Raw genomic sequence first — 26170 nt, forward strand, 5'->3', positions numbered from 1 at the left:
CTTCAGTGAAATCCGTTTGCGAATCGGAGTAATAGATTAGAATCTAGAGCCAACGGTAAGTTTTCTATGTTAAACCATTACACCATTGAAAAACTGGTTGCGTTTGCAATTGAAAGAAAAATGACTATAGTTGAAGAAGTAATGGCCCCTAAACTATGTTCTGGGATGAAAGTTACAGCTTCAGTGAAATCCGTTTGCAAATCGGAGTGATAGATTAGAATCTAGAGCCAACGGTAAGTTTTCTATGTTAAACCATTACACCATTGAAAAACTGGTTACGTTTGCAATTGAAAGAAAAATGACTATAGTTGAAGAAGTAATGGCCCCTAAACTATGTTCTGGGATGAAAGTTACAGCTTCAGTGAAATCCGTTTGCAAATCGGAGTGATAGATTAGAATCTAGAGCCAACGGTAAATTTTCTATGTTAAACCATTACACCATTGAAAAACTGGTTACGTTTGCAATTGAAAGAAAAATGACTATAGTTGAAGAAGTAATGGCCCCTAAACTATGTTCTGGGATGAAAGTTACAGCTTCAGTGAAATCCGTTTGCAAATCGGAGTGATAGATTAGAATCTAGAGCCAACGGTAAGTTTTCTATGTTAAACCATTACACCATTGAAAAACTGGTTACGTTTGCAATTGAAAGAAAAATGACTATAGTTGAAGAAGTAATGGCCCCTAAACTATGTTCTGGGATGAAAGGTACAGCTTCAGTGAAATCCGTTTGCAAATCGGAGTGATAGATTAGAATCTAGAGCCAACGGTAAGTTTTCTATGTTAAACCATTACACCATTGAAAAACTGGTTACGTTTGCAATTGAAAGAAAAATGACTATAGTTGAAGAAGTAATGGCCCCTAAACTATGTTCTGGGATGAAAGTTACAGCTTCAGTGAAATCCGTTTGCGAATCGGAGTGATAGATTAGAATCTAGAGCCAACGGTAAGTTTTCTATGTTAAACCATTACACCATTGAAAAACTGGTTGCGTTTGCAATTGAAAGAAAAATGACTATAGTTGAAGAAGTAATGGCCCCTAAACTATGTTCTGGGATGAAAGTTACAGCTTCAGTGAAATCCGTTTGCAAATCGGAGTGATAGATTAGAATCTAGAGCCAACGGTAAGTTTTCTATGTTAAACCATTACACCATTGAAAAACTGGTCACGTTTGCAATTGAAAGAAAAATGACTATAGTTGAAGAAGTAATGGCCCCTAAACTATGTTCTGGGATGAAAGTTACAGCTTCAGTGAAATCCGTTTGCAAATCGGAGTGATAGATTAGAATCTAGAGCCAACGGTAAGTTTTCTATGTTAAACCATTACACCATTGAAAAACTGGTTACGTTTGCAATTGAAAGAAAAATGACTATAGTTGAAGAAGTAATGGCCCCTAAACTATGTTCTGGGATGAAAGTTACAGCTTCAGTGAAATCCGTTTGCGAATCGGAGTGATAGATTAGAATCTAGAGCCAACGGTAAGTTTTCTATGTTAAACCATTACACCATTGAAAAACTGGTTGCGTTTGCAATTGAAAGAAAAATGACTATAGTTGAAGAAGTAATGGCCCCTAAACTATGTTCTGGGATGAAAGTTACAGCTTCAGTGAAATCCGTTTGCAAATCGGAGTGATAGATTAGAATCTAGAGCCAACGGTAAGTTTTCTATGTTAAACCATTACACCATTGAAAAACTGGTTACGTTTGCAATTGAAAGAAAAATGACTATAGTTGAAGAAGCAATGGCCCCTAAACTATGTTCTGGGATGAAAGTTACAGCTTCAGTGAAATCCGTTTGCAAATCGGAGTGATAGATTAGAATCTAGAGCCAACGGTAAGTTTTCTATGTTAAACCATTACACCATTGAAAAACTGGTTGCGTTTGCAATTGAAAGAAAAATGACTATAGTTGAAGAAGTAATGGCCCCTAAACTATGTTCTGGGATGAAAGTTACAGCTTCAGTGAAATCCGTTTGCAAATCGGAGTGATAGATTAGAATCTAGAGCCAACGGTAAGTTTTCTATGTTAAACCATTACACCATTGAAAAACTGGTTACGTTTGCAATTGAAAGAAAAATGACTATAGTTGAAGAAGTAATGTCCCCTAAACGTTGTTCTGGGATGAAAGTTACAGCTTCAGTGAAATCCGTTTGCAAATCGGAGTGATAGATTAGAATCTAGAGCCAACGGTAAGTTTTCTATGTTAAACCATTACACCATTGAAAAACTGGTTACGTTTGCAATTGAAAGAAAAATGACTATAGTTGAAGAAGTAATGGCCCCTAAACTATGTTCTGGGATGAAAGTTACAGCTTCAGTGAAATCCGTTTGCAAATCGGAGTGATAGATTAGAATCTAGAGCCAACGGTAAGTTTTCTATGTTAAACCATTACACCATTGAAAAACTGGTTACGTTTGCAATTGAAAGAAAAATGACTATAGTTGAAGAAGTAATGGCCCCTAAACTATGTTCTGGGATGAAAGTTACAGCTTCAGTGAAATCCGTTTGCAAATCGGAGTGATAGATTAGAATCTAGAGCCAACGGTAAGTTTTCTATGTTAAACCATTACACCATTGAAAAACTGGTTACGTTTGCAATTGAAAGAAAAATGACTATAGTTGAAGAAGTAATGGCCCCTAAACTATGTTCTGGGATGAAAGTTACAGCTTCAGTGAAATCCGTTTGCAAATCGGAGTGATAGATTAGAATCTAGATCCAACGGTAAGTTTTCTATGTTAAACCATTACACCATTGAAAAACTGGTTACGTTTGCAATTGAAAGAAAAATGACTATAGTTGAAGAAGTAATGGCCCCTAAACTATGTTCTGGGATGAAAGGTACAGCTTCAGTGAAATCCGTTTGCAAATCGGAGTGATAGATTAGAATCTAGAGCCAACGGTAAGTTTTCTATGTTAAACCATTACACCATTGAAAAACTGGTTACGTTTGCAATTGAAAGAAAAATGACTATAGTTGAAGAAGTAATGGCCCCTAAACTATGTTCTGGGATGAAAGTTACAGCTTCAGTGAAATCCGTTTGCGAATCGGAGTGATAGATTAGAATCTAGAGCCAACGGTAAGTTTTCTATGTTAAACCATTACACCATTGAAAAACTGGTTGCGTTTGCAATTGAAAGAAAAATGACTATAGTTGAAGAAGTAATGGCCCCTAAACTATGTTCTGGGATGAAAGTTACAGCTTCAGTGAAATCCGTTTGCGAATCGGAGTGATAGATTAGAATCGAGAGCCAACGGTAAGTTTTCTATGTTAAACCATTACACCATTGAAAAACTGGTTACGTTTGCAATTGAAAGAAAAATGACTATAGTTGAAGAGGTAATGGCCCCTAAACTATGTTCTGGGATGAAAGTTACAGCTTCAGTGAAATCCGTTTGCAAATCGGAGTGATAGATTAGAATCTAGAGCCAACGGTAAGTTTTCTATGTTAAACCATTACACCATTGAAAAACTGGTTACGTTTGCAATTGAAAGAAAAATGACTATAGTTGAAGAAGTAATGGCCCCTAAACTATGTTCTGGGATGAAAGTTACAGCTTCAGTGAAATCCGTTTGCAAATCGGAGTGATAGATTAGAATCTAGAGCCAACGGTAAGTTTTCTATGTTAAACCATTACACCATTGAAAAACTGGTTACGTTTGCAATTGAAAGAAAAATGACTATAGTTGAAGAAGTAATGGCCCCTAAACTATGTTCTGGGATGAAAGTTACAGCTTCAGTGAAATCCGTTTGCAAATCGGAGTGATAGATTAGAATCTAGAGCCAACGGTAAGTTTTCTATGTTAAACCATTACACCATTGAAAAACTGGTTACGTTTGCAATTGAAAGAAAAATGACTATAGTTGAAGAAGTAATGGCCCCTAAACTATGTTCTGGGATGAAAGTTACAGCTTCAGTGAAATCCGTTTGCAAATCGGAGTGATAGATTAGAATCTAGAGCCAACGGTAAGTTTTCTATGTTAAACCATTACACCATTGAGAAACTGGTTACGTTTGCAATTGAAAGAAAAATGACTATAGTTGAAGAAGTAATGGCCCCTAAACTATGTTCTGGGATGAAAGTTACAGCTTCAGTGAAATCCGTTTGCGAATCGGAGTGATAGATTAGAATCTAGAGCCAACGGTAAGTTTTCTATGTTAAACCATTACACCATTGAAAAACTGGTTGCGTTTGCAATTGAAAGAAAAATGACTATAGTTGAAGAAGTAATGGCCCCTAAACTATGTTCTGGGATGAAAGTTACAGCTTCAGTGAAATCCGTTTGCAAATCGGAGTGATAGATTAGAATCTAGAGCCAACGGTAAGTTTTCTATGTTAAACCATTACACCATTGAAAAACTGGTTACGTTTGCAATTGAAAGAAAAATGACTATAGTTGAAGAAGCAATGGCCCCTAAACTATGTTCTGGGATGAAAGTTACAGCTTCAGTGAAATCCGTTTGCAAATCGGAGTGATAGATTAGAATCTAGAGCCAACGGTAAGTTTTCTATGTTAAACCATTACACCATTGAAAAACTGGTTGCGTTTGCAATTGAAAGAAAAATGACTATAGTTGAAGAAGTAATGGCCCCTAAACTATGTTCTGGGATGAAAGTTACAGCTTCAGTGAAATCCGTTTGCAAATCGGAGTGATAGATTAGAATCTAGAGCCAACGGTAAGTTTTCTATGTTAAACCATTACACCATTGAAAAACTGGTTACGTTTGCAATTGAAAGAAAAATGACTATAGTTGAAGAAGTAATGTCCCCTAAACAATGTTCTGGGATGAAAGTTACAGCTTCAGTGAAATCCGTTTGCAAATCGGAGTGATAGATTAGAATCTAGAGCCAACGGTAAGTTTTCTATGTTAAACCATTACACCATTGAAAAACTGGTTACGTTTGCAATTGAAAGAAAAATGACTATAGTTGAAGAAGTAATGGCCCCTAAACTATGTTCTGGGATGAAAGGTACAGCTTCAGTGAAATCCGTTTGCAAATCGGAGTGATAGATTAGAATCTAGAGCCAACGGTAAGTTTTCTATGTTAAACCATTACACCATTGAAAAACTGGTTACGTTTGCAATTGAAAGAAAAATGACTATAGTTGAAGAAGTAATGGCCCCTAAACTATGTTCTGGGATGAAAGTTACAGCTTCAGTGAAATCCGTTTGCAAATCGGAGTGATAGATTAGAATCTAGAGCCAACGGTAAGTTTTCTATGTTAAACCATTACACCATTGAAAAACTGGTTACGTTTGCAATTGAAAGAAAAATGACTATAGTTGAAGAAGTAATGGCCCCTAAACTATGTTCTGGGATGAAAGTTACAGCTTCAGTGAAATCCGTTTGCAAATCGGAGTGATAGATTAGAATCTAGAGCCAACGGTAAGTTTTCTATGTTAAACCATTACACCATTGAAAAACTGGTTACGTTTGCAATTGAAAGAAAAATGACTATAGTTGAAGAAGTAATGGCCCCTAAACTATGTTCTGGGATGAAAGTTACAGCTTCAGTGAAATCCGTTTGCAAATCGGAGTGATAGATTAGAATCTAGAGCCAACGGTAAGTTTTCTATGTTAAACCATTACACCATTGAAAAACTGGTTACGTTTGCAATTGAAAGAAAAATGACTATAGTTGAAGAAGTAATGGCCCCTAAACTATGTTCTGGGATGAAAGTTACAGCTTCAGTGAAATCCGTTTGCGAATCGGAGTGATAGATTAGAATCTAGAGCCAACGGTAAGTTTTCTATGTTAAACCATTACACCATTGAAAAACTGGTTACGTTTGCAATTGAAAGAAAAATGACTATAGTTGAAGAAGTAATGGCCCCTAAACTATGTTCTGGGATGAAAGTTACAGCTTCAGTGAAATCCGTTTGCAAATCGGAGTGATAGATTAGAATCCAGAGCCAACGGTACGTTTTCTATGTTAAACCATTACACCATTGAAAAACTGGTTACGTTTGCAATTGAAAGAAAAATGACTATAGTTGAAGAAGTAATGGCCCCTAAACTATGTTCTGGGATGAAAGTTACAGCTTCAGTGAAATCCGTTTGCAAATCGGAGTGATAGATTAGAATCTAGAGCCAACGGTAAGTTTTCTATGTTAAACCATTACACCATTCAAAAACTGGTTACATTTGCAATTGAAAGAAAAATGACTATAGTTGAAGAAGTAATGGCCCCTAAACTATGTTCTGGGATGAAAGTTACAGCTTCAGTGAAATCCGTTTGCAAATCGGAGTGATAGATTACAATCTAGAGCCAACGGTAAGTTTTCTATGTTAAACCATTACACCATTGAAAAACTGGTTACGTTTGCAATTGAAAGAAAAATGACTATATTTGAAGAAGTAATGGCCCCTAAACTATGTTCTGGGATGAAAGTTACAGCTTCAGTGAAATCCGTTTGCAAATCGGAGTGATAGATTAGAATCTAGAGCCAACGGTAAGTTTTCTATGTTAAACCATTACACCATTCAAAAACTGGTTACGTTTGCAATTGAAAGAAAAATGACTATAGTTGAAGAAGTAATGGCCCCTAAACTATGTTCTGGGATGAAAGTTACAGCTTCAGTGAAATCCGTTTGCAAATCGGAGTGATAGATTAGAATCTAGAGCCAACGGTAAGTTTTCTATGTTAAACCATTACACCATTGAAAAACTGGTTACGTTTGCAATTGAAAGAAAAATGACTATAGTTGAAGAAGTAATGGCCCCTAAACTATGTTCTGGGATGAAAGTTACAGCTTCAGTGAAATCCGTTTGCAAATCGGAGTGATAGATTAGAATCTAGAGCCAACGGTAAGTTTTCTATGTTAAACCATTACACCATTGAAAAACTGGTTACGTTTGCAATTGAAAGAAAAATGACTATAGTTGAAGAAGTAATGGCCCATAAACTATGTTCTGGGATGAAAGGTACAGCTTCAGTGAAATCCGTTTGCAAATCGGAGTGATAGATTAGAATCTAGAGCCAACGGTAAGTTTTCTATGTTAAACCATTACACCATTGAAAAACTGGTTACGTTTGCAATTGAAAGAAAAATGACTATAGTTGAAGAAGTAATGGCCCCTAAACTATGTTCTGGGATAAAAGTTACAGCTTCAGTGAAATCCGTTTGCGAATCGGAGTGATAGATTAGAATCTAGAGCCAACGGTAAGTTTTCTATGTTAAACCATTACACCATTGAAAAACTGGTTACGTTTGCAATTGAAAGAAAAATGACTATAGTTGAAGAAGTAATGGCCCCTAAACTATGTTCTGGGATGAAAGTTACAGCTTCAGTGAAATCCGTTTGCAAATCGGAGTGATAGATTAGAATCTAGAGCCAACGGTAAGTTTTCTATGTTAAACCATTACACCATTGAAAAACTGGTTACGTTTGCAATTGAAAGAAAAATGACTATAGTTGAAGAAGTAATGGCCCCTAAACTATGTTCTGGGATGAAAGTTACAGCTTCAGTGAAATCCGTTTGCAAATCGGAGTGATAGATTAGAATCTAGAGCCAACGGTAAGTTTTCTATGTTAAACCATTACACCATTGAAAAACTGGTTACGTTTGCAATTGAAAGAAAAATGACTATAGTTGAAGAAGTAATGGCCCCTAAACTATGTTCTGGGATGAAAGTTACAGCTTCAGTGAAATCCGTTTGCAAATCGGAGTGATAGATTAGAATCTAGAGCCAACGGTAAGTTTTCTATGTTAAACCATTACACCATTGAAAAACTGGTTACGTTTGCAATTGAAAGAAAAATGACTATAGTTGAAGAAGTAATGGCCCCTAAACTATGTTCTGGGATGAAAGTTACAGCTTCAGTGAAATCCGTTTGCAAATCGGAGTGATAGATTAGAATCTAGAGCCAACGGTAAGTTTTCTATGTTAAACCATTACACCATTGAAAAACTGGTTACGTTTGCAATTGAAAGAAAAATGACTATAGTTGAAGAAGCAATGGCCCCTAAACTATGTTCTGGGATGAAAGTTACAGCTTCAGTGAAATCCGTTTGCAAATCGGAGTGATAGATTAGAATCTAGAGCCAACGGTAAGTTTTCTATGTTAAACCATTACACCATTGAAAAACTGGTTACGTTTGCAATTGAAAGAAAAATGACTATAGTTGAAGAAATAATGGCCCCTAAACTATGTTCTGGGATGAAAGTTACAGCTTCAGTGAAATCCGTTTGCAAATCGGAGTGATAGATTAGAATCTAGAGCCAACGGTAAGTTTTCTATGTTAAACCATTACACCATTGAAAAACTGGTTACGTTTGCAATTGAAAGAAAAATGACTATAGTTGAAGAAGTAATGGCCCCTAAACTATGTTCTGGGATGAAAGTTACAGCTTCAGTTAAATCCGTTTGCAAATCGGAGTGATAGATTAGAATCTAGAGCCAACGGTAAGTGTTCTATGTTAAACCATTACACCATTGAAAAACTGGTTACGTTTGCAATTGAAAGAAAAATGACTATAGATGAAGAAGTAATGGCCCCTAAACTATGTTCTGGGATGAAAGTTACAGCTTCAGTGAAATCCGTTTGCAAATCGGAGTGATAGATTAGAATCTAGAGCCAACGGTAAGTTTTCTATGTTAAACCATTACACCATTGAAAAACTGGTTACGTTTGCAATTGAAAGAAAAATGACTATAGTTGAAGAAGTAATGGCCCCTAAACTATGTTCTGGGAGGAAAGGTACAGCTTCAGTGAAATCCGTTTGCAAATCGGAGTGATAGATTAGAATCTAGAGCCAACGGTAAGTTTTCTATGTTAAACCATTACACCATTGAAAAACTGGTTACGTTTGCAATTGAAAGAAAAATGACTATAGTTGAAGAAGTAATGGCCCCTAAACTATGTTCTGGGATGAAAGTTACAGCTTCAGTGAAATCCGTTTGCGAATCGGAGTGATAGATTAGAATCTAGAGCCAACGGTAAGTTTTCTATGTTAAACCATTACACCATTGAAAAACTGGTTGCGTTTGCAATTGAAAGAAAAATGACTATAGTTGAAGAAGTAATGGCCCCTAAACTATGTTCTGGGATGAAAGTTACAGCTTCAGTGAAATCCGTTTGCAAATCGGAGTGATAGATTAGAATCTAGAGCCAACGGTAAGTTTTCTATGTAAAACCATTACACCATTGAAAAACTGGTTACGTTTGCAATTGAAAGAAAAATGACTATAGTTGAAGAAGTAATGGCCCCTAAACTATGTTCTGGGATGAAAGTTACAGCTTCAGTGAAATCCGTTTGCAAATCGGAGTGATAGATTAGAATCTAGAGCCAACGGTAAGTTTTCTATGTTAAACCATTACACCATTGAAAAACTGGTTACGTTTGCAATTGAAAGAAAAATGACTATAGTTGAAGAAGTAATGGCCCCTAAACTATGTTCTGGGATGAAAGGTACAGCTTCAGTGAAATCCGTTTGCAAATCGGAGTGATAGATTAGAATCTAGAGCCAACGGTAAGTTTTCTATGTTAAACCATTACACCATTGAAAAACTGGTTACGTTTGCAATTGAAAGAAAAATGACTATAGTTGAAGAAGTAATGGCCCCTAAACTATGTTCTGGGATGAAAGTTACAGCTTCAGTGAAATCCGTTTGCGAATCGGAGTGATAGATTAGAATCTAGAGCCAACGGTAAGTTTTCTATGTTAAACCATTACACCATTGAAAAACTGGTTGCGTTTGCAATTGAAAGAAAAATGACTATAGTTGAAGAAGTAATGGCCCCTAAACTATGTTCTGGGATGAAAGTTACAGCTTCAGTGAAATCCGTTTGCAAATCGGAGTGATAGATTAGAATCTAGAGCCAACGGTAAGTTTTCTATGTTAAACCATTACACCATTGAAAAACTGGTTACGTTTGCAATTGAAAGAAAAATGACTATAGTTGAAGAAGTAATGGCCCCTAAACTATGTTCTGGGATGAAAGTTACAGCTTCAGTGAAATCCGTTTGCAAATCGGAGTGATAGATTAGAATCTAGAGCCAACGGTAAATTTTCTATGTTAAACCATTACACCATTGAAAAACTGGTTACGTTTGCAATTGAAAGAAAAATGACTATAGTTGAAGAAGTAATGGCCCCTAAACTATGTTCTGGGATGAAAGTTACAGCTTCAGTGAAATCCGTTTGCAAATCGGAGTGATAGATTAGAATCTAGAGCCAACGGTAAGTTTTCTATGTTAAACCATTACACCATTGAAAAACTGGTTACGTTTGCAATTGAAAGAAAAATGACTATAGTTGAAGAAGTAATGGCCCCTAAACTATGTTCTGGGATGAAAGGTACAGCTTCAGTGAAATCCGTTTGCAAATCGGAGTGATAGATTAGAATCTAGAGCCAACGGTAAGTTTTCTATGTTAAACCATTACACCATTGAAAAACTGGTTACGTTTGCAATTGAAAGAAAAATGACTATAGTTGAAGAAGTAATGGCCCCTAAACTATGTTCTGGGATGAAAGTTACAGCTTCAGTGAAATCCGTTTGCGAATCGGAGTGATAGATTAGAATCTAGAGCCAACGGTAAGTTTTCTATGTTAAACCATTACACCATTGAAAAACTGGTTGCGTTTGCAATTGAAAGAAAAATGACTATAGTTGAAGAAGTAATGGCCCCTAAACTATGTTCTGGGATGAAAGTTACAGCTTCAGTGAAATCCGTTTGCAAATCGGAGTGATAGATTAGAATCTAGAGCCAACGGTAAGTTTTCTATGTTAAACCATTACACCATTGAAAAACTGGTCACGTTTGCAATTGAAAGAAAAATGACTATAGTTGAAGAAGTAATGGCCCCTAAACTATGTTCTGGGATGAAAGTTACAGCTTCAGTGAAATCCGTTTGCAAATCGGAGTGATAGATTAGAATCTAGAGCCAACGGTAAGTTTTCTATGTTAAACCATTACACCATTGAAAAACTGGTTACGTTTGCAATTGAAAGAAAAATGACTATAGTTGAAGAAGTAATGGCCCCTAAACTATGTTCTGGGATAAAAGTTACAGCTTCAGTGAAATCCGTTTGCGAATCGGAGTGATAGATTAGAATCTAGAGCCAACGGTAAGTTTTCTATGTTAAACCATTACACCATTGAAAAACTGGTTACGTTTGCAATTGAAAGAAAAATGACTATAGTTGAAGAAGCAATGGCCCCTAAACTATGTTCTGGGATGAAAGTTACAGCTTCAGTGAAATCCGTTTGCAAATCGGAGTGATAGATTAGAATCTAGAGCCAACGGTAAGTTTTCTATGTTAAACCATTACACCATTGAAAAACTGGTTGCGTTTGCAATTGAAAGAAAAATGACTATAGTTGAAGAAGTAATGGCCCCTAAACTATGTTCTGGGATGAAAGTTACAGCTTCAGTGAAATCCGTTTGCAAATCGGAGTGATAGATTAGAATCTAGAGCCAACGGTAAGTTTTCTATGTTAAACCATTACACCATTGAAAAACTGGTTACGTTTGCAATTGAAAGAAAAATGACTATAGTTGAAGAAGTAATGGCCCCTAAACTATGTTCTGGGATGAAAGTTACAGCTTCAGTGAAATCCGTTTGCGAATCGGAGTGATAGATTAGAATCTAGAGCCAACGGTAAGTTTTCTATGTTAAACCATTACACCATTGAAAAACTGGTTGCGTTTGCAATTGAAAGAAAAATGACTATAGTTGAAGAAGTAATGGCCCCTAAACTATGTTCTGGGATGAAAGTTACAGCTTCAGTGAAATCCGTTTGCAAATCGGAGTGATAGATTAGAATCTAGAGCCAACGGTAAGTTTTCTATGTTAAACCATTACACCATTGAAAAACTGGTCACGTTTGCAATTGAAAGAAAAATGACTATAGTTGAAGAAGTAATGGCCCCTAAACTATGTTCTGGGATGAAAGTTACAGCTTCAGTGAAATCCGTTTGCAAATCGGAGTGATAGATTAGAATCTAGAGCCAACGGTAAGTTTTCTATGTTAAACCATTACACCATTGAAAAACTGGTTACGTTTGCAATTGAAAGAAAAATGACTATAGTTGAAGAAGTAATGGCCCCTAAACTATGTTCTGGGATGAAAGTTACAGCTTCAGTGAAATCCGTTTGCAAATCGGAGTGATAGATTAGAATCTAGAGCCAACGGTAAGTTTTCTATGTTAAACCATTACACCATTGAAAAACTGGTTACGTTTGCAATTGAAAGAAAAATGACTATAGTTGAAGAAGCAATGGCCCCTAAACTATGTTCTGGGATGAAAGTTACAGCTTCAGTGAAATCCGTTTGCAAATCGGAGTGATAGATTAGAATCTAGAGCCAACGGTAAGTTTTCTATGTTAAACCATTACACCATTGAAAAACTGGTTGCGTTTGCAATTGAAAGAAAAATGACTATAGTTGAAGAAGTAATGGCCCCTAAACTATGTTCTGGGATGAAAGTTACAGCTTCAGTGAAATCCGTTTGCAAATCGGAGTGATAGATTAGAATCTAGAGCCAACGGTAAGTTTTCTATGTTAAACCATTACACCATTGAAAAACTGGTTACGTTTGCAATTGAAAGAAAAATGACTATAGTTGAAGAAGTAATGTCCCCTAAACTATGTTCTGGGATGAAAGTTACAGCTTCAGTGAAATCCGTTTGCAAATCGGAGTGATAGATTAGAATCTAGAGCCAACGGTAAGTTTTCTATGTTAAACCATTACACCATTGAAAAACTGGTTACGTTTGCAATTGAAAGAAAAATGACTATAGTTGAAGAAGTAATGGCCCCTAAACTATGTTCTGGGATGAAAGTTACAGCTTCAGTGAAATCCGTTTGCAAATCGGAGTGATAGATTAGAATCTAGAGCCAACGGTAAGTTTTCTATGTTAAACCATTACACCATTGAAAAACTGGTTACGTTTGCAATTGAAAGAAAAATGACTATAGTTGAAGAAGTAATGGCCCCTAAACTATGTTCTGGGATGAAAGTTACAGCTTCAGTGAAATCCGTTTGCAAATCGGAGTGATAGATTAGAATCTAGAGCCAACGGTAAGTTTTCTATGTTAAACCATTACACCATTGAAAAACTGGTTACGTTTGCAATTGAAAGAAAAATGACTATAGTTGAAGAAGTAATGGCCCCTAAACTATGTTCTGGGATGAAAGTTACAGCTTCAGTGAAATCCGTTTGCAAATCGGAGTGATAGATTAGAATCTAGAGCCAACGGTAAGTTTTCTATGTTAAACCATTACACCATTGAAAAACTGGTTACGTTTGCAATTGAAAGAAAAATGACTATAGTTGAAGAAGTAATGGCCCCTAAACTATGTTCTGGGATGAAAGTTACAGCTTCAGTGAAATCCGTTTGCAAATCGGAGTGATAGATTAGAATCTAGAGCCAACGGTAAGTTTTCTATGTTAAACCATTACACCATTGAAAAACTGGTTACGTTTGCAATTGAAAGAAAAATGACTATAGTTGAAGAAGTAATGGCCCCTAAACTATGTTCTGGGATGAAAGTTACAGCTTCAGTGAAATCCTTTTGCAAATCGGAGTGATAGATTAGAATCTAGAGCCAACGGTAAGTTTTCTATGTTAAACCATTACACCATTGAAAAACTGGTTACGTTTGCAATTGAAAGAAAAATGACTATAGTTGAAGAAGTATTGGCCCCTAAACTATGTTCTGGGATGAAAGTTACAGCTTCAGTGAAATCCGTTTGCAAATCGGAGTGATAGATTAGAATCGAGAGCCAACGGTAAGTTTTCTATGTTAAACCATTACACCATTGAAAAACTGGTTACGTTTGCAATCGAAAGAAAAATGACTATAGTTGAAGAGGTAATGGCCCCTAAACTATGTTCTGGGATGAAAGTTACAGCTTCAGTGAAATCCGTTTGCAAATCGGAGTGATAGATTAGAATCGAGAGCCAACGGTAAGTTTTCTATGTTAAACCATTACACCATTGAAAAACTGGTTACGTTTGCAATTGAAAGAAAAATGACTATAGTTGAAGAAGTAATGGCCCCTAAACTATGTTCTGGGATGAAAGTTACAGCTTCAGTGAAATCCGTTTGCGAATCGGAGTGATAGATTAGAATCTAGAGCCAACGGTAAGTTTTCTATGTTAAACCATTACACCATTGAAAAACTGGTTACGTTTGCAATTGAAAGAAAAATGACTATAGTTGAAGAAGTAATGGCCCCTAAACTATGTTCTGGGATGAAAGTTACAGCTTCAGTGAAATCCGTTTGCAAATCGGAGTGATAGATTAGAATCCAGAGCCAACGGTAAGTTTTCTATGTTAAACCATTACACCATTGAAAAACTGGTTACGTTTGCAATTGAAAGAAAAATGACTATAGTTGAAGAAGTAATGGCCCCTAAACTATGTTCTGGGATGAAAGTTACAGCTTCAGTGAAATCCGTTTGCAAATCGGAGTGATAGATTAGAATCTAGAGCCAACGGTAAGTTTTCTATGTTAAACCATTACACCATTCAAAAACTGGTTACATTTGCAATTGAAAGAAAAATGACTATAGTTGAAGAAGTAATGGCCCCTAAACTATGTTCTGGGATGAAAGTTACAGCTTCAGTGAAATCCGTTTGCAAATCGGAGTGATAGATTACAATCTAGAGCCAACGGTAAGTTTTCTATGTTAAACCATTACACCATTGAAAAACTGGTTACGTTTGCAATTGAAAGAAAAATGACTATAGTTGAAGAAGTAATGGCCCCTAAACTATGTTCTGGGATGAAAGTTACAGCTTCAGTGAAATCCGTTTGCAAATCGGAGTGATAGATTAGAATCTAGAGCCAACGGTAAGTTTTCTATGTTAAACCATTACACCATTGAAAAACTGGTTACGTTTGCAATTGAAAGAAAAATGACTATAGTTGAAGAAGTAATGGCCCCTAAACTATGTTCTGGGATGAAAGTTACAGCTTCAGTGAAATCCGTTTGCAAATCGGAGTGATAGATTAGAATCTAGAGCCAACGGTAAGTTTTCTATGTTAAACCATTACACCATTGAAAAACTGGTTACGTTTGCAATTGAAAGAAAAATGACTATAGTTGAAGAAGTAATGGCCCCTAAACTATGTTCTGGGATGAAAGTTACAGCTTCAGTGAAATCCGTTTGCAAATCGGAGTGATAGATTAGAATCTAGAGCCAACGGTAAGTTTTCTATGTTAAACCATTACACCATTGAAAAACTGGTTACGTTTGCAATTGAAAGAAAAATGACTATAGTTGAAGAAGTAATGGCCCCTAAACTATGTTCTGGGATGAAAGGTACAGCTTCAGTGAAATCCGTTTGCAAATCGGAGTGATAGATTAGAATCTAGAGCCAACGGTAAGTTTTCTATGTTAAACCATTACACCATTGAAAAACTGGTTACGTTTGCAATTGAAAGAAAAATGACTATAGTTGAAGAAGTAATGGCCCCTAAACTATGTTCTGGGATGAAAGTTACAGCTTCAGTGAAATCCGTTTGCGAATCGGAGTGATAGATTAGAATCTAGAGCCAACGGTAAGTTTTCTATGTTAAACCATTACACCATTGAAAAACTGGTTGCGTTTGCAATTGAAAGAAAAATGACTATAGTTGAAGAAGTAATGGCCCCTAAACTATGTTCTGGGATGAAAGTTACAGCTTCAGTTAAATCCGTTTGCGAATCGGAGTGATAGATTAGAATCTAGAGCCAACGGTAAGTTTTCTATGTTAAACCATTACACCATTGAAAAACTGGTTACGTTTGCAATTGAAAGAAAAATGACTATAGTTGAAGAAGTAATGGCCCCTAAACTATGTTCTGGGATGAAAGGTACAGCTTCAGTGAAATCCGTTTGCGAATCGGAGTGATAGATTAGAATCTAGAGCCAACGGTAAGTTTTCTATGTTAAACCATTACACCATTGAAAAACTGGTTGCGTTTGCAATTGAAAGAAAAATGACTATAGTTGAAGAAGTAATGGCCCCTAAACTATGTTCTGGGATGAAAGTTACAGCTTCAGTGAAATCCGTTTGCAAATCGGAGTGATAGATTAGAATCTAGAGCCAACGGTAAGTTTTCTATGTTAAACCATTACACCATTGAAAAACTGGTTACGTTTGCAATTGAAAGAAAAATGACTATAGTTGAAGAAGTAATGGCCCCTAAACTATGTTCTGGGATGAAAGTTACAGCTTCAGTGAAATCCGTTTGCGAATCGGAGTGATAGATTAGAATCTAGAGCCAACGGTAAGTTTTCTATGTTAAACCATTACACCATTGAAAAACTGGTTACGTTTGCAATTGAAAGAAAAATGACTATAGTTGAAGAAGTAATGGCCCCTAAACTATGTTCTGGGATGAAAGTTACAGCTTCAGTGAAATCCGTTTGCAAATCGGAGTGATAGATTAGAATCTAGAGCCAACGGTAAGTTTTCTATGTTAAACCATTACACCATTGAAAAACTGGTTACGTTTGCAATTGAAAGAAAAATTACTATAGATGAAGAAGTAATGGCCCCTAAACTATGTTCTGGGATGAAAGTTACAGCTTCAGTGAAATCTGTTTGCAAATCGGAGTGATAGATTAGAATCTAGAGCCAACGGTAAGTTTTCTATGTTAAACCATTACACCATTGAAAAACTGGTTACGTTTGCAATTGAAAGAAAAATGACTATAGTTGAAGAAGTAATGGCCCCTAAACTATGTTCTGGGATGAAAGGTACAGCTTCAGTGAAATCCGTTTGCAAATCGGAGTGATAGATTAGAATCTAGAGCCAACGGTAAGTTTTCTATGTTAAACCATTACACCATTGAAAAACTGGTTACGTTTGCAATTGAAAGAAAAATGACTATAGTTGAAGAAGTAATGGCCCCTAAACTATGTTCTGGGATGAAAGTTACAGCTTCAGTGAAATCCGTTTGCGAATCGGAGTGATAGATTAGAATCTAGAGCCAACGGTAAGTTTTCTATGTTAAACCATTACACCATTGAAAAACTGGTTGCGTTTGCAATTGAAAGAAAAATGACTATAGTTGAAGAAGTAATGGCCCCTAAACTATGTTCTGGGATGAAAGTTACAGCTTCAGTGAAATCCGTTTGCAAATCGGAGTGATAGATTAGAATCTAGAGCCAACGGTAAGTTTTCTATGTTAAACCATTACACCATTGAAAAACTGGTTACGTTTGCAATTGAAAGAAAAATGACTATAGTTGAAGAAGTAATGGCCCCTAAACTATGTTCTGGGATGAAAGTTACAGCTTCAGTGAAATCCGTTTGCAAATCGGAGTGATAGATTAGAATCTAGAGCCAACGGTAAGTTTTCTATGTTAAACCATTACACCATTGAAAAACTGGTTACGTTTGCAATTGAAAGAAAAATGACTATAGTTGAAGAAGTAATGGCCCCTAAACTATGTTCTGGGATGAAAGGTACAGCTTCAGTGAAATCCGTTTGCGAATCGGAGTGATAGATTAGAATCTAGAGCCAACGGTAAGTTTTCTATGTTAAACCATTACACCATTGAAAAACTGGTTACGTTTGCAATTGAAAGAAAAATGACTATAGTTGGGACAGTCCCTCTCGGGTGGAGCGTAACTCATTAAATTCATAAGCATCGGTTTCTGTTATGAGTGCCACGGGGCATCACCCTTATGATATGTCTACACTCCTGGGCGTGTATGTGCCCTTGACCCAACAACTGTAATAGTTTTCTTGTGATTCTGCTTTTCCTTTCTTCGGCTACTGACTTTACCCTTCTTTCCTCCCTACCCACACCTCTTTTATCCACTGGAATTCACTATAGGCATGATGTGGTAATTCCACCCATGGTGAATCCTTTCATCCCACTTACCCTTTCTACCTAAGCCTACCCTTTTTCTTACCCCATACCCCTCTTTCCCTATGGGCCTCTCTTGGCTCAAGTAGAAATGTATAAAACACTAGGTATGCATGATCACCCTCGATTGTTTTTTATGCTCTTTTTCTTTTCTCTGCTTAAAGTTTGTAGGGTGACCGTGTACTTTTTGTCTTAATTATCAGTTTTCAAAGTGATACTCTCCACATGTGGAGAAAATTTGTCTTTACTTTTATTGTTAAATGATTTTATTTCTAAATAAACACCCTTGGAACGAAAGAAAAATGACTATAGTTGAAGAAGTAATGGCCCCTAAACTATGTTCTGGGATGAAAGGTACAGCTTCAGTGAAATCCGTTTGCAAATCGGAGTGATAGATTAGAATCTAGAGCCAACGGTAAGTTTTCTATGTTAAACCATTACACCATTGAAAAACTGGTTACGTTTGCAATTGAAAGAAAAATGACTATAGTTGAAGAAGTAATGGCCCCTAAACTATGTTCTGGGATGAAAGTTACAGCTTCAGTGAAATCCGTTTGCGAATCGGAGTGATAGATTAGAATCTAGAGCCAACGGTAAGTTTTCTATGTTAAACCATTACACCATTGAAAAACTGGTTGCGTTTGCAATTGAAAGAAAAATGACTATAGTTGAAGAAGTAATGGCCCCTAAACTATGTTCTGGGATGAAAGTTACAGCTTCAGTTAAATCCGTTTGCGAATCGGAGTGATAGATTAGAATCTAGAGCCAACGGTAAGTTTTCTATGTTAAACCATTACACCATTGAAAAACTGGTTACGTTTGCAATTGAAAGAAAAATGACTATAGTTGAAGAAGTAATGGCCCCTAAACTATGTTCTGGGATGAAAGGTACAGCTTCAGTGAAATCCGTTTGCGAATCGGAGTGATAGATTAGAATCTAGAGCCAACGGTAAGTTTTCTATGTTAAACCATTACACCATTGAAAAACTGGTTGCGTTTGCAATTGAAAGAAAAATGACTATAGTTGAAGAAGTAATGGCCCCTAAACTATGTTCTGGGATGAAAGTTACAGCTTCAGTGAAATCCGTTTGCAAATCGGAGTGATAGATTAGAATCTAGAGCCAACGGTAAGTTTTCTATGTTAAACCATTACACCATTGAAAAACTGGTTACGTTTGCAATTGAAAGAAAAATGACTATAGTTGAAGAAGTAATGGCCCCTAAACTATGTTCTGGGATGAAAGTTACAGCTTCAGTGAAATCCGTTTGCGAATCGGAGTGATAGATTAGAATCTAGAGCCAACGGTAAGTTTTCTATGTTAAACCATTACACCATTGAAAAACTGGTTACGTTTGCAATTGAAAGAAAAATGACTATAGTTGAAGAAGTAATGGCCCCTAAACTATGTTCTGGGATGAAAGTTACAGCTTCAGTGAAATCCGTTTGCAAATCGGAGTGATAGATTAGAATCTAGAGCCAACGGTAAGTTTTCTATGTTAAACCATTACACCATTGAAAAACTGGTTACGTTTGCAATTGAAAGAAAAATTACTATAGATGAAGAAGTAATGGCCCCTAAACTATGTTCTGGGATGAAAGTTACAGCTTCAGTGAAATCCGTTTGCAAATCGGAGTGATAGATTAGAATCTAGAGCCAACGGTAAGTTTTCTATGTTAAACCATTACACCATTGAAAAACTGGTTACGTTTGCAATTGAAAGAAAAATGACTATAGTTGAAGAAGTAATGGCCCCTAAACTATGTTCTGGGATGAAAGGTACAGCTTCAGTGAAATCCGTTTGCAAATCGGAGTGATAGATTAGAATCTAGAGCCAACGGTAAGTTTTCTATGTTAAACCATTACACCATTGAAAAACTGGTTACGTTTGCAATTGAAAGAAAAATGACTATAGTTGAAGAAGTAATGGCCCCTAAACTATGTTCTGGGATGAAAGTTACAGCTTCAGTGAAATCCGTTTGCGAATCGGAGTGATAGATTAGAATCTAGAGCCAACGGTAAGTTTTCTATGTTAAACCATTACACCATTGAAAAACTGGTTGCGTTTGCAATTGAAAGAAAAATGACTATAGTTGAAGAAGTAATGGCCCCTAAACTATGTTCTGGGATGAAAGTTACAGCTTCAGTGAAATCCGTTTGCAAATCGGAGTGATAGATTAGAATCTAGAGCCAACGGTAAGTTTTCTATGTTAAACCATTACACCATTGAAAAACTGGTTACGTTTGCAATTGAAAGAAAAATGACTATAGTTGAAGAAGTAATGGCCCCTAAACTATGTTCTGGGATGAAAGTTACAGCTTCAGTGAAATCCGTTTGCAAATCGGAGTGATAGATTAGAATCTAGAGCCAACGGTAAGTTTTCTATGTTAAACCATTACACCATTGAAAAACTGGTTACGTTTGCAATTGAAAGAAAAATGACTATAGTTGAAGAAGTAATGGCCCCTAAACTATGTTCTGGGATGAAAGGTACAGCTTCAGTGAAATCCGTTTGCGAATCGGAGTGATAGATTAGAATCTAGAGCCAACGGTAAGTTTTCTATGTTAAACCATTACACCATTGAAAAACTGGTTACGTTTGCAATTGAAAGAAAAATGACTATAGTTGGGACAGTCCCTCTCGGGTGGAGCGTAACTCATTAAATTCATAAGCATCGGTTTCTGTTATGAGTGCCACGGGGCATCACCCTTATGATATGTCTACACTCCTGGGCGTGTATGTGCCCTTGACCCAACAACTGTAATAGTTTTCTTGTGATTCTGCTTTTCCTTTCTTCGGCTACTGACTTTACCCTTCTTTCCTCCCTACCCACACCTCTTTTATCCACTGGAATTCACTATAGGCATGATGTGGTAATTCCACCCATGGTGAATCCTTTCATCCCACTTACCCTTTCTACCTAAGCCTACCCTTTTTCTTACCCCATACCCCTCTTTCCCTATGGGCCTCTCTTGGCTCAAGTAGAAATGTATAAAACACTAGGTATGCATGATCACCCTCGATTGTTTTTTATGCTCTTTTTCTTTTCTCTGCTTAAAGTTTGTAGGGTGACCGTGTACTTTTTGTCTTAATTATCAGTTTTCAAAGTGATACTCTCCACATGTGGAGAAAATTTGTCTTTACTTTTATTGTTAAATGATTTTATTTCTAAATAAACACCCTTGGAACGAAAGAAAAATGACTATAGTTGAAGAAGTAATGGCCCCTAAACTATGTTCTGGGATGAAAGGTACAGCTTCAGTGAAATCCGTTTGCAAATCGGAGTGATAGATTAGAATCTAGAGCCAACGGTAAGTTTTCTATGTTAAACCATTACACCATTGAAAAACTGGTTACGTTTGCAATTGAAAGAAAAATGACTATAGTTGAAGAAGTAATGGCCCCTAAACTATGTTCTGGGATGAAAGTTACAGCTTCAGTGAAATCCGTTTGCGAATCGGAGTGATAGATTAGAATCTAGAGCCAACGGTAAGTTTTCTATGTTAAACCATTACACCATTGAAAAACTGGTTGCGTTTGCAATTGAAAGAAAAATGACTATAGTTGAAGAAGTAATGGCCCCTAAACTATGTTCTGGGATGAAAGTTACAGCTTCAGTTAAATCCGTTTGCGAATCGGAGTGATAGATTAGAATCTAGAGCCAACGGTAAGTTTTCTATGTTAAACCATTACACCATTGAAAAACTGGTTACGTTTGCAATTGAAAGAAAAATGACTATAGTTGAAGAAGTAATGGCCCCTAAACTATGTTCTGGGATGAAAGGTACAGCTTCAGTGAAATCCGTTTGCGAATCGGAGTGATAGATTAGAATCTAGAGCCAACGGTAAGTTTTCTATGTTAAACCATTACACCATTGAAAAACTGGTTGCGTTTGCAATTGAAAGAAAAATGACTATAGTTGAAGAAGTAATGGCCCCTAAACTATGTTCTGGGATGAAAGTTACAGCTTCAGTGAAATCCGTTTGCAAATCGGAGTGATAGATTAGAATCTAGAGCCAACGGTAAGTTTTCTATGTTAAACCATTACACCATTGAAAAACTGGTTACGTTTGCAATTGAAAGAAAAATGACTATAGTTGAAGAAGTAATGGCCCCTAAACTATGTTCTGGGATGAAAGTTACAGCTTCAGTGAAATCCGTTTGCGAATCGGAGTGATAGATTAGAATCTAGAGCCAACGGTAAGTTTTCTATGTTAAACCATTACACCATTGAAAAACTGGTTACGTTTGCAATTGAAAGAAAAATGACTATAGTTGAAGAAGTAATGGCCCCTAAACTATGTTCTGGGATGAAAGGTACAGCTTCAGTGAAATCCGTTTGCGAATCGGAGTGATAGATTAGAATCTAGAGCCAACGGTAAGTTTTCTATGTTAAACCATTACACCATTGAAAAACTGGTTGCGTTTGCAATTGAAAGAAAAATGACTATAGTTGAAGAAGTAATGGCCCCTAAACTATGTTCTGGGATGAAAGTTACAGCTTCAGTGAAATCCGTTTGCAAATCGGAGTGATAGATTAGAATCTAGAGCCAACGGTAAGTTTTCTATGTTAAACCATTACACCATTGAAAAACTGGTTACGTTTGCAATTGAAAGAAAAATGACTATAGTTGAAGAAGTAATGGCCCCTAAACTATGTTCTGGGATGAAAGTTACAGCTTCAGTGAAATCCGTTTGCGAATCGGAGTGATAGATTAGAATCTAGAGCCAACGGTAAGTTTTCTATGTTAAACCATTACACCATTGAAAAACTGGTTACGTTTGCAATTGAAAGAAAAATGACTATAGTTGAAGAAGTAATGGCCCCTAAACTATGTTCTGGGATGAAAGTTACAGCTTCAGTGAAATCCGTTTGCAAATCGGAGTGATAGATTAGAATCTAGAGCCAACGGTAAGTTTTCTATGTTAAACCATTACACCATTGAAAAACTGGTTACGTTTGCAATTGAAAGAAAAATTACTATAGATGAAGAAGTAATGGCCCCTAAACTATGTTCTGGGATAAAAGTTACAGCTTCAGTGAAATCCGTTTGCAAATCGGAGTGATAGATTAGAATCTAGAGCCAACGGTAAGTTTTCTATGTTAAACCATTACACCATTGAAAAACTGGTTACGTTTGCAATTGAAAGAAAAATGACTATAGTTGAAGAAGTAATGGCCCCTAAACTATGTTCTGGGATGAAAGGTACAGCTTCAGTGAAATCCGTTTGCAAATCGGAGTGATAGATTAGAATCTAGAGCCAACGGTAAGTTTTCTATGTTAAACCATTACACCATTGAAAAACTGGTTACGTTTGCAATTGAAAGAAAAATGACTATAGTTGAAGAAGTAATGGCCCCTAAACTATGTTCTGGGATGAAAGTTACAGCTTCAGTGAAATCCGTTTGCGAATCGGAGTGATAGATTAGAATCTAGAGCCAACGGTAAGTTTTCTATGTTAAACCATTACACCATTGAAAAACTGGTTGCGTTTGCAATTGAAAGAAAAATGACTATAGTTGAAGAAGTAATGGCCCCTAAACTATGTTCTGGGATGAAAGTTACAGCTTCAGTGAAATCCGTTTGCAAATCGGAGTGATAGATTAGAATCTAGAGCCAACGGTAAGTTTTCTATGTTAAACCATTACACCATTGAAAAACTGGTTACGTTTGCAATTGAAAGAAAAATGACTATAGTTGAAGAAGTAATGGCCCCTAAACTATGTTCTGGGATGAAAGTTACAGCTTCAGTGAAATCCGTTTGCAAATCGGAGTGATAGATTAGAATCTAGAGCCAACGGTAAGTTTTCTATGTTAAACCATTACACCATTGAAAAACTGGTTACGTTTGCAATTGAAAGAAAAATGACTATAGTTGAAGAAGTAATGGCCCCTAAACTATGTTCTGGGATGAAAGGTACAGCTTCAGTGAAATCCGTTTGCGAATCGGAGTGATAGATTAGAATCTAGAGCCAACGGTAAGTTTTCTATGTTAAACCATTACACCATTGAAAAACTGGTTACGTTTGCAATTGAAAGAAAAATGACTATAGTTGGGACAGTCCCTCTCGGGTGGAGCGTAACTCATTAAATTCATAAGCATCGGTTTCTGTTATGAGTGCCACGGGGCATCACCCTTATGATATGTCTACACTCCTGGGCGTGTATGTGCCCTTGACCCAACAACTGTAATAGTTTTCTTGTGATTCTGCTTTTCCTTTCTTCGGCTACTGACTTTACCCTTCTTTCCTCCCTACCCACACCTCTTTTATCCACTGGAATTCACTATAGGCATGATGTGGTAATTCCACCCATGGTGAATCCTTTCATCCCACTTACCCTTTCTACCTAAGCCTACCCTTTTTCTTACCCCATACCCCTCTTTCCCTATGGGCCTCTCTTGGCTCAAGTAGAAATGTATAAAACACTAGGTATGCATGATCACCCTCGATTGTTTTTTATGCTCTTTTTCTTTTCTCTGCTTAAAGTTTGTAGGGTGACCGTGTACTTTTTGTCTTAATTATCAGTTTTCAAAGTGATACTCTCCACATGTGGAGAAAATTTGTCTTTACTTTTATTGTTAAATGATTTTATTTCTAAATAAACACCCTTGGAACGAAAGAAAAATGACTATAGTTGAAGAAGTAATGGCCCCTAAACTATGTTCTGGGATGAAAGGTACAGCTTCAGTGAAATCCGTTTGCAAATCGGAGTGATAGATTAGAATCTAGAGCCAACGGTAAGTTTTCTATGTTAAACCATTACACCATTGAAAAACTGGTTACGTTTGCAATTGAAAGAAAAATGACTATAGTTGAAGAAGTAATGGCCCCTAAACTATGTTCTGGGATGAAAGTTACAGCTTCAGTGAAATCCGTTTGCGAATCGGAGTGATAGATTAGAATCTAGAGCCAACGGTACGTTTTCTATGTTAAACCATTACACCATTGAAAAACTGGTTGCGTTTGCAATTGAAAGAAAAATGACTATAGTTGAAGAAGTAATGGCCCCTAAACTATGTTCTGGGATGAAAGTTACAGCTTCAGTGAAATCCGTTTGCAAATCGGAGTGATAGATTAGAATCTAGAGCCAACGGTAAGTTTTCTATGTTAAACCATTACACCATTGAAAAACTGGTTACGTTTGCAATTGAAAGAAAAATGACTATAGTTGAAGAAGTAATGGCCCCTAAACTATGTTCTGGGATGAAAGTTACAGCTTCAGTGAAATCCGTTTGCAAATCGGAGTGATAGATTAGAATCTAGAGCCAACGGTAAGTTTTCTATGTTAAACCATTACACCATTGAAAAACTGGTTACGTTTGCAATTGAAAGAAAAATGACTATAGTTGAAGAAGTAATGGCCCCTAAACTATGTTCTGGGATGAAAGGTACAGCTTCAGTGAAATCCGTTTGCAAATCGGAGTGATAGATTAGAATCTAGAGCCAACGGTAAGTTTTCTATGTTAAACCATTACACCATTGAAAAACTGGTTACGTTTGCAATTGAAAGAAAAATGACTATAGTTGAAGAAGTAATGGCCCCTAAACTATGTTCTGGGATGAAAGTTACAGCTTCAGTGAAATCCGTTTGCGAATCGGAGTGATAGATTAGAATCTAGAGCCAACGGTAAGTTTTCTATGTTAAACCATTACACCATTGAAAAACTGGTTGCGTTTGCAATTGAAAGAAAAATGACTATAGTTGAAGAAGTAATGGCCCCTAAACTATGTTCTGGGATGAAAGTTACAGCTTCAGTGAAATCCGTTTGCAAATCGGAGTGATAGATTAGAATCTAGAGCCAACGGTAAGTTTTCTATGTTAAACCATTACACCATTGAAAAACTGGTTACGTTTGCAATTGAAAGAAAAATGACTATAGTTGAAGAAGTAATGGCCCCTAAACTATGTTCTGGGATGAAAGGTACAGCTTCAGTGAAATCCGTTTGCAAATCGGAGTGATAGATTAGAATCTAGAGCCAACGGTAAGTTTTCTATGTTAAACCATTACACCATTGAAAAACTGGTTACGTTTGCAATTGAAAGAAAAATGACTATAGTTGAAGAAGTAATGGCCCCTAAACTATGTTCTGGGATGAAAGTTACAGCTTCAGTGAAATCCGTTTGCGAATCGGAGTGATAGATTAGAATCTAGAGCCAACGGTAAGTTTTCTATGTTAAACCATTACACCATTGAAAAACTGGTTGCGTTTGCAATTGAAAGAAAAATGACTATAGTTGAAGAAGTAATGGCCCCTAAACTATGTTCTGGGATGAAAGTTACAGCTTCAGTGAAATCCGTTTGCAAATCGGAGTGATAG

This window comes from Hyperolius riggenbachi, chromosome 8 (assembly GCF_040937935.1).
Source record: "Hyperolius riggenbachi isolate aHypRig1 chromosome 8, aHypRig1.pri, whole genome shotgun sequence".
In the NCBI taxonomy this organism is placed as follows: domain Eukaryota; kingdom Metazoa; phylum Chordata; class Amphibia; order Anura; family Hyperoliidae; genus Hyperolius; species Hyperolius riggenbachi.